General features: G+C 40.5%; 1 pseudogene; it reads right to left on the bottom strand.

The window, feature by feature from the left end:
* Positions 1–1050: 1050 nt before the first annotated feature.
* LOC120101312 (small nucleolar RNA SNORA17) lies at positions 1051–1201 on the bottom strand (annotated as a pseudogene).
* Between the last annotated feature and the right edge of the window lie 9502 nt (positions 1202–10703).

Here is a 10703-nt window from a genome sequence, read left to right as displayed (position 1 = left end):
TCCCACCACTGCCTTAGGTGCTATCACTGGCTACTCATGTCATTCTACTCCTCACTGCCCGTGAGTCCCCAGTTCTGCCTCTCTTCATCATGCCCCACCCTTCCCTTTCTCTTTCTTTTCTATTTCTCTGTCACATACTTGCTCTTCTCAGAGACTCTCAGGGTGGTTCCCAGGGTCTCTGAGTTTCTGGGGCCATATCAGGAATAGTCTGCACGAGCGTCATACCCAACTGTACATTATTACTCGGTGTCACCCCACATCCACTCTCCCTTCAGGATAGCCAGTCTTGCCGTGCACTGAGCTGGGCTGGAGAGAGGGAGGGAGGGATGTTTAACCAGGTGTGGGTGAGACCATTTCAGTCATCAATGAGAGTGCAGGCAAACCTAGGGATAGCATCCAAGAACTAGCAGAAGGGGGGATATTTATGTCCCTGGTGTGATGGCCAGGCTCTCTGAGGCAAGGTTTGTGTGATCATGTACCATTGGCCAGGGCAATGGTGTTGGAAAATGCTTCATCTGAATATTCAGGAACTGTAAGTTGGGGGAGGGGAGGAGGGGAAGCTTATGAGGTCAAACATTGGATGGAACCTGATAACTGTCAAGGCAATCAATTCTTATTCAGCTTGGTAGGGTAGCCTGCTTTATGACACCAGGTTGGCTGAGGAGAGGGAATCGACTTCTCCCATCCTCATATTTGAGCCTTCCATCCTTCTTCCTTCATAATCCTGAGCCTTTATGGTCCCACAGCTCTGGACAGGGGTCACCTTGGGCATGGTGTTTCTCCCCAGGCCTTTGAAGCACCAGAGCAGACTGATGGTCATCTGGGGCTTACTCCTTACTCAGGCTGCCTGCCTGATCCCAGGTCTGCCTTGGGCTCACTTCCACCCACAGCCCATGGTCCCAGGAGGGGTTCTTTAGTCTCCAGCTCTCTCTATACCCTGGGATCCTGTTCAGGCATGAGCAGCACTAGACTGGAGGTTGTCACAGGGTAGCTACGTGTTTGGGACCCCTGGAGTGGTCTGGTGTTCCTCCCAGGCTTGCTTTTTCAGGAAAGGTTAGGCTGCTAAACATTCAGATGTTTACAGGTCAGAACACTGAGGGTAGACATAGCCTTTCTCCACTCTGCCACATACCGACTCATGTGATAGACGTGAGACATGATCCAACACAGCAGCCACACTTGCAAAGCCTTTATGGGTAGGTCAGATTATTTACTTTTAAATGGAGAACTTCATATATGCGTACTAATGCATAGACTCACAATTGCATACAAAAAATTTCAAAATGACAAATATTGTTTCAATGCAATATCCATCGAAAGGAACAAAAGCAAGTGTTACCATTTTTTTTGACACAGGTGAACTCTTACGAGTCCCTATAAGAAAGTGAAAATATTTGTCCAGATGGGATGAATATAAATATGTATTTCGATTTTGTCTTTCAAGTAGATGAAAAGCCTGAACCTTTTTACTGCAATGGTAACCTTTTCTTTATCTTTTGTGAAGTATAAGTTGACACACAAATATGTCTAGGACTATAACATATTCAGAATGATGCAAGATAACTTATAAGTGATGGATGTTTCAGAACAAGTGACTTCTGACACTGCACAGTGTTTTTAGTGCAGGGGGATGAGAGTAGATGATGGAAAATTGACAAGGAGAACAGAAAAGATGCTGGGAACAGCTGACTTGTGGAGTCAAATAAAATTCTAAATTTCTAAAAGTGGCTTGTAGCAGGACAGGTTGCTGCTCTAAACAGTGGTTTTCATGATACTTAGAAGCTGGGAGTGTGAATGCCCACTCTCCAGTGTTCTCCTAGATCATGGCGTCAGTGTCTAGTGTCAGGGTCAAGAGAGCCATACGACTGTAGGGAAAGGAAGGAAACTGTCTTATCAGTGATAGTGAAACCCTAGAGTTCATAGCATCAAACTCAATTAAACTCAAGTTCCATGGCTTAGTTCTATATGTAGATCTTTGGACTAGCATGCTCTAAGCCATGAGTTCTATTCCCAGCACTGCGTATAACCTGTCACTAATCCCAGCACAGCATAGGTGAAAGCAGGGGACTAGAAGCTCATTTTAGGTTGGTACCTATATTTCCTTAGGTGTAGGTATAGCTAATGCTACTAATTTGAGTACATATCAGTTCAAAAGATTGTATGTACATAGAATAATAAATGAATGGATGAAGCAATATGGAAAGCATTTTGGCAAAAAGTTAGGAGTTTTATTCAATATTGTATAAACTTGGGTCTAATGACTTTGGTACCAATCATAATGGATAATTTGTCATGGAGGCATACTTTCACTCAGTGATGTGTAAGGCTGTTTGCTTTATTTTGATAACCTTTCTAACATGTTAGCAAGCTCACGTTGACCTGAATGACACAGTCATAATACAAGACACTTCCTAAACATGAATATGAAAGTGACAGTTTTGCTTTTAAAATTTGCATTTTAATAAGTTTGTGTGTGGTGGGGGAGACACTGAGTATATCTTCACATGTATGTGGAGGTCAGATGACAACATAAAAGAATTGATTCTCTCCTTAAACACGTGAGTGCCAGTCATTAAACTAAGATCATCAGTCCTGGCCAAAAAGTGGAGCCATCTTTCTTGTCAGAGAAGGTATAATTTATAGACTTAATCAGTAACAGGATATGCTTGGTTCTTGAAAGATTAAGGGCAACCTCATTCTCTATCATACAATAAGTATACCAAGTAAATGTAAACCCAAAGCCATCACATGAAAAGTAAAAAATGCTATAGTAAGTCACTATGATTAGTAATAACCACAGAACTCACATCTACTCTTTGTATGATAGCCTGATAAGCTTGGGGTTTATACGCCCTTTAATAGGAAGGGATAAGCTATAAAATGAAGATTCTAAAGACAGGACATTACTAGCTAGAGAAGATGGCCTCTTCAGTTTCCATATTGCCAACAGCTGTGAGCCACCACTCAGGTCACTCCCTTTGATTCTTGGATGCCTCCCTTACCTAGTTTCTGTCTCATCCTGGAGATGCCCTTCACCTCCCCACCCCTGTCAGTTGCAGGTTTCTATTAATGGCCATCTGGCCATCTCTCCTGTCCCTCCCCACACCTGAGCCTGAATCCCCCCATTCCCCTCTCTATTCCCTCCCCCACCCAGTTCCCTCCCTCCATCTGTCCCTTATGACTATTTTATTCCCTCTCCTAAGTGAGATTCAAGCACACTCTTTCATGCCTTCCTTCTTGTTTAGCTTCTTTGGGTCTGTGGAGTGCAGCATGGGTATCCTGTATTTTATGGCTAATATCCACTTATAAGTGAATACATACCATACATGTTCTCTTGGGACTGGGTTACCTCACTCAGAATGATATTCTCAATTTCCACACATTTGCCTGCAAAATTCATGATGTCTTTCTTTTTAATAGCTGAATAGTATTCCATTGTGTAAATGTACAACAATTTCTTTATTCATTCTTCAATTGAGGGGCATCTAGATTGTTTCCAATTTCTGGCAATTATAAATAAATCTGTTATAAACATAGTGGAGCAAGTGTCTTTGTGGGATGGTGGAGCATCTTTTGGGTCTATGCCCAGGAGTGGTATAGCTAGGTCTTTAGATAAAACTATTCACAGTTTTCTGAGAAAACACCAAATTGACTTCCAGAGTGGTTGTACCAGTCAGCACTCCCAACAGCAATGGAGGAGTGTTCCTGTCTCTCCACATCTTCCCCAGCATGTTCTATGTCTTGAGTTTTGGGGTTTTGTTTGTTTGTTTGTAGTCTTGGAGTTGTTTTGATTTGCATTTTCTTGATGACTCATCATTTTGAACATTTTTTAAAGTTCTTCTTGGCCATTCAAGATTCTTCTCTTGAAAATTTAATTTTTTTGGTCCTCTTTTTTGTAATTAGTCATTTTATTTGTTTATATTTCAAATGATATCTCCCTTCCAGATTACCCCTCCACAATCCCCCCATCCCATCTATCCTCTATCCCCTCCCCTTTGCCTTTGTGAGGGTGCTCCTCCACCCACTCACCCACTGCCACCTCACTACTCTAGCATCCCCCTATACTGGGACAAAAAGCCTTCACAGGACCTTTGATGTTAGATAAGGCCATCCTCTGCTACATACGCAGCTGGAGCCACGGGTCCCTCCATGTGTGCTGTTTGGTTAGTGGTTTAGACTTTGGGAGCTCTGGGGGGTCTAGTTGGCTGCTATTGCTCTTCTTATGGGGTTGTAATCTCCTTGAGTTCCTTCAGTCCTTTCCCTAGCTCTGACACTGGGGTCCCTGGGCTCAGTCTGATGGTTGGCTGTATCTGCAATTCTCTGTTTAGTTCTATACCCCATTTTTAATTGGTCTTTTTGACTTGGTGGTATTTAACTTTTTGAGATTTTTTAAAAATAAATTTTGGATATTAGCTCTCTGACCAATGTATGGTTGGTGACCATCCTTTCCCAATAACGCAGGGATGGGGGATGGAGCAGAGACCAAGTGAATGGCCAAACAATAATCTGCCCAACTTGAGACCCATCCCATGGACAAGCACCAATCCGACACTTTTAATAATAGTATGCTATGTTTGCAGACAGGTGTCTATCATGGCTGTCCTCTGGGAGGCTCCACCCAGCAGCTGACTCAGACAGATGCAGACAGCCACAGGCAAACATTGGATGGAGTTTGGGGACTCTTGTAGAAGAATGGGAGGAAGGATTGTGGGTCCAAAGTGGATAAGAACTCTACAGGAAGGCCAACTAAGTCAACTAACCTGGACATTTGGGGCTCTCAGAGACTGAATCACCAACCAAAGAACACAGTGAAACTAGACCTAGGACCTCCTGCACATACATATACAGCAGACATGCAATTTGGTCTCCATGTGGGTCTCAGATAACTGGAGCAGAGGACTATCCTGAAAGCTTTTTTTCTTTTTATGTGGGCTATGTTCTTCTAGCTAGGATGCTTTGTCTGGGCTTACAGAGACTTGATGTTCCAGGGTGGGGCCTTGATGACCAGGGGCAGGTGGCACCTGTTCAGAGTAGAAGTGGAGGGTGAGAGGGCAAGGATTCTGGGAGGGGGTGACCAAGAGGAGGTGACCAGGAAGGGGAAGGTGAGAAGGATGTCAAATAAATAAGTAATAAATAAATAAATAAATACTAAAACAGAAAAAAATGGCACTTGTCCTAGATCAGCACTTGGTGATAAAGACACAGCTGTGTACAGGCAGATGTGAGAGTACTACCAAGAACTGTCACGCCGTGAAAAAGTGAAGTAGACCTAACTCTTTAAAGTAAAAATAGAGCTTTTTCTCTAAACTGTAAGAAAAGTCTCACTCTATCCCTAAGGGATATCTTTCTTTATGTAAGTTTATTTTAAAAAAAAATCCTAGAAGCCAGAAGAAAGTGAAAGCCATTTTACAAATAAAAACCAAACACAGAAGCACTCAGCTCAGAATGGTGTGCCATTCAGAATGTATGAGAACAGACTTCAGCAAGGATCAGCAAGGCACTCCCACTCAAGGGAAAACAGAATTGTCATTTGGCAACTGTCTTTCAGAAAGACTGCAGGAAATGACCTGAATGAGAAGGTAAGACAGAGGGAATTGAAGCAGCAGTAAGAAAGCAGTATCCCATAGAGCAAAAATACAAACAAATAGTAATGTGCTCTATTTTCAATTTTTTATAATTTAAAACAAATGCTATTGAAAAGCACTGTAATGTAACTGTGAATGTGTTGGCAGGTGTGTTTGCGACGTTGCACAATTATATTAAAACAGGACATTCTAAACGGTTGTGAGGAAAGGAGAGGCCGGGCTTCAGCAGCTCACTTGTAGTGGCGGGTGACTGCAGCAAGGGCCATGTTGGGTGCGAGGTGTCGGCCATATTGTCAGCCATGTTTTTATGTACAGCTTCCTAATCACACACACAGCGGACTGTCTATGTAACACATCAAAGAGCAGGAAAGGAGGAAAGTTTAAAACAGTTAAAAAAATTGAAAACAGTTAAAAAAGGAAGTAAGGGAAGTAAGCATTTCCATCAATATGAGATTAACGCAAGGATAACAAAAGGCTGGAGCTGGCAATAAGATCCTAAGCAAGTCAATTACATACTATTTATAAAAACATTCATTTAAAACACGATATAAAGAGGTTCTAAGTTTCAGAAGGGTTTGTAGCATAAATATGAATGAAACTCATGCTCGCAACATGATATAAAGTAGACATAAGGAAAACAAAATTCGCAGTAGAGACGAAGGTTAAAAGGTGGAAAACAGTGAGCGAGCAAGAGAGAGAGAAAGAGAGAGAGAGAGACAGAGAGAGAGAGACAGAGAGAGAGAGACAGAGAGAGAGAGAGAGAGAGAGAGAGAGAGAGAGAGAGAGAGAGAGAGAGGGAGAGAGAGAGAGGTGGGGGGAAGGAGGGAGGGAGGAAAGGAGGGAGGGAGGGAGGGAGGGAGGGAGACCAGACGGGACGGACCGTGCACAGGGATAGACGAGCAGTGCAAATGTCCGGTGCCAGCAGTACCATTCGTTCCTCTTCTCCCTCAGCAGCCTGTGCTTTGCATCTCAATGAAAGTTCATCAGTAGAGAGTTCCCTGGTTTTCTCAACATTTATTTCTCTATGTTGTGCAGATGAAGCATGTAGTGTCTTCAGCAACAAGGATTTGACTATATGCTTATGTGAGGTAAGCAAGAGTAATGGTAACAGACTGACTTGTTATTCGAGTCTCTGGGGCCACCCTTACCAATAACTCACAGCGCAGTAAAAATTGACAGCATAAAAACCTGAACTCCATTACGGTATATGTTCTCATATTGTAATTCACATAAAATAAAAGGCAGTGTCAGAAGCTTGAAGGCTGGTTACAAATAAATAGACTCTTATTAATTTTGTTGTAGTATTGATCGTATACTTGAATGTGTCCTTAATGGGGATGGGATAATGCTGAACCAGTGCTTAAGAGCACTACTTTCTTTTCCAGAGAACCTGGGTTCATTGTTCCTGGGACTCACAGGCCTGCTCACTGCCCCTCAGTATCTCCAGTTCAAGGAGGATCTGCTGCCCTCCTCTGGCCAGTATGAGCACTGCAGACAAACAGTACAGATGTACATGCAGCCCAAACACCCCATACACACAAATAAATAAATAAAATTGTCTTAAAATTTAAAATATTAAAAGTATGTTCTTGGCATCCTGAGATGACTATTCAAAGGTTCACATATGACGTTGTGTGTAAGGCAGTTTTGTCAAAATGGGATGAGGACGATGCATAAAGGTAAAAGCACAAAGTTCTGGCTTAAAATCGGTACATTTTGATTTTTTGTGTTTTATGGTTTTTTTTCTTTTAGAGTTTTAAATGTTATTTTACATTTAAATTGCCACCCCTTTCTGTTTTCCCCTATGGGTACTCCCATGTACCTCCCACATTGCTTTTGAAGTGATTACCTCTTTTATTTATTAGTGTGTGTGTGTGTGTGTGTGTGTGTGTGTGTGTGTGTGTGTGTGTGTTGCACAAAGACATGGCAAGAAGAGAATCTTGTATGTATATATGTGTGTGAAAGTAACCTTTATTTGCCTGATGTAATTGTCATCTCAGAGGCACATTGACTTTGTCTGCTAACCTAGGCCTGGTTCTGGAAGCTTCTCACCTCTGTACAATCTTACCTAGGCCTAAAATGTTTTCAGCCTCTGAGACTTGTTGCTTAATAGGCTTCCTTGTTCTTTCTGAACTCTGGCTGGCTGATTCCACTCAGCTGTTCTGCTCAACCTCCTCTCCAAGGTAACTAATTCAACCTGGCTCTTCTTAGCTTCCCCTGAATGGCCCTGCTTAGCCCCATACTAATTTTGGCAATGTTTTCTAATATTCTGGCCCCTCATTCTCTGGCTTGTTCTGTGTCTAGTTTGTACTCTCTCTGCAACCTGTCTCTGTAAAACTGTCCCCTCTTCTTTGTACTGCTGTCTCTTAAGTCACCTCTATTTCCTCACTGTTCTCTTGAGAGTTGGGCGTATCCTATTCTGTCAAATCTTTCTCCGTTTTATCCATTTGCTGTCATTCAGTTGACCTCACTTTCAAATATTGGTTCCTCCTTCTACAAACTAACTTTACCCTCACTGTTTGGGATTAAAGGTATGTACTAAGGGTGTGCTTGTATTCCAGCCAGAGGGATTAATGATGTATACTAAGGACTGAGCCACACCACAAATAGAAAGAGGGGCCTTCAGTAAATAACACAATTTTGGGGTTCGTGGTTTGATCATGTAACATGGGTGAGTGCATAGCTTCAGAAGTGAGACTTCCAGGGAAGTGTTACAAAGTAACATCATACAACTAGAAGGTGCCACGGAGCAAACATACAGGAATACAGAAATGGAGCTATTCATGAAAAGTGTGTAATATTTAAACAACCGAAGAACTATAACACATGCAAAGAATTAAAATTTTCAGGAGATGACATCATCAGGAGATGACATCATTAGGAGACAACATCATCAGGAGACGACATCATTATCATCATTAGTGTTGCCCTGACATCTTCCCTGCTCTGCTTCACAGGCTGTACGTGACAAAGATTCTCGTGGGGGAAGATAAATCAGTGAGAATTCTCTTTCCATCACGCATTTATATTTCCCTGTTATGGTGGCAGAACACATTTTTACAGGAAAGCCACCCGAGGGCTGGACTGGCAGCTGCCACCTCCATACTTTGCACGTTGCCTATGGGAGGTGTACAATGCCCTGGAAACCAGCAGCTCTGCCCTTTCCCTTTGGGAAAATGTCCTTCCCACCGATAGATGTGTCCTAGGAAAACAAACTCTGTACAGTGGTACACAGGAGCCCAGCCTCGGACTGTGTGAATGGAATCATGGAAGGCCACTGTAAACTAATGGAAATGGTATCGGCAACATTGTTCATTCCAAACAAACCGTGCTTGGAATTTTATCCAATTCATATTTTCTATGCTATGTGAGCAAAATTGAAGTGAAAATTGAAAAATTAAAATGATTAATTTGATATACCTAAAGAGGACTATTTCGTTTTTGTTTTCTGAACAGGAGACTTTTCAGATAAGCACTCTTTTCTAAAGACTAAGTGTCTAGTAGTTTGTTGGTAAATGTAAATTTTGTAAATAAAATGATTTCTTTTAAACTTTACAGTAAAACAAGACAGTTTAGCTTTCATCACCAGTAAGAAGGGGAAAATTTGTACTGCAATGCATGTAAGCTTCGGAAACTAAGCTCGGGATATATTAATAAAATAAAACAATTCTATTATCAGGCTTTGACCTCTGCATTATTAATTCATAGCCAAATGTGACATTTATCTGAATATATGTGTTTTTACAAATAAAATGGTCTTTACACAGTATCATACCATGATCTGAAGTCTTGGTCTAGAATTTGCAATCTGTATTGAAGATATTGGCTAACATGACAAAATGCGGTTTCCGTATGATTTATGTCCGTATATTTTAATATATTTCTGTATTATTTGTAGTTTATTACTCAAATTTTTTGTTTTATTTAGATGGCAAAGGACAAATGTCATAAGGCAAATGACTCTGATGGAGAATTTGCTTTATGTGATACTGCACTTTTAAAGTTCTAGGACATGTGTTGTTCTCCCTGAATCTAAGAGTATATGATATCTGAGCTACTCAATTAGAGAAAAACATGCTCACAGCATTTGAGTAGCATTAGTGTTGAACAGGAAGTAAATTACAGATTTCTCTGTGATGGTGATCTGGATAAGCAGTGGTGACCAAGGTTACAAAACCAAGCTTTGAAGGTAATGTCAGTGTTACAAGTGCCTTAACTCATCAACAAATAAATCCGTCAACATATACTTAAATTTTGGCAATTCCATAAGGATAAACAGTTATTTTTGTATATTCTTCCACAGACTCTTGGTCCTGTGCTTTATGAATATATTTGGAAACCCATTTGTTTCGTTATAAAGATTAGGAAAATTATGAATGCAGGGAGACTATAACTTGTTATTATAGTGGTATAAAGAGCTGCAAAGAAGTGTTCCTGGAACTCTGTATAAATTAGATCTTATGAATACATATTTCTGAAATAGAAGAAAATGTAAATGGCTTATATGAAAATATAAAAAATACAACTATAATTGTCCAAACTACATGTCACCCATGGCAGTTTGAAACTGTGTCTGTCTGTGTAAGTAAATACAATTCTGGTGTGAATCATTAGGCTTCTAGATTTTTGTACTTTTATTATGCTGGTGTAGTGGAGCTTTGATATTAGTCATCGGCAAATATTGATTCTACTTTAAATAATTTTATCCTGTGCTTGATACTTCCTCAACAATATGACTAGCCATTAAAACTTTTACAGTGTCATACTAGCGTGATGAACACCAATGTTGCATTGTGTCTCATTTTGATATGTTCAAGTGTCTTTTACTTCCCAGTTACTGACAACAGAAGGTCTTCTGAGTCATGAATGTTGAACAATGCATCAAATTTTTATGTAAGGGCTTAAAAAGTTGTTACTAAAACTACATTCTGTATACAGAATATGACTCTATAATAATAATAACATTCTTTGAGATCATACCTAAATTTAGTTTAATTATTTAAGGTCAGATAGTTACTTTTGTATAAGTTCAATTTCAGAGTATGTGTATGATACTATTCTGGAATGCAAATATGAATCATGGCAAACATTTTGTAATAATATAGCCAGTAAATTTAA

The sequence above is a fragment of the Rattus norvegicus genome, chromosome 2, assembly GCF_036323735.1.
Source record: "Rattus norvegicus strain BN/NHsdMcwi chromosome 2, GRCr8, whole genome shotgun sequence".
Taxonomy (NCBI): Eukaryota; Metazoa; Chordata; class Mammalia; order Rodentia; family Muridae; genus Rattus; species Rattus norvegicus.
This window is presented reverse-complemented; position numbering and strand designations above follow the sequence as displayed.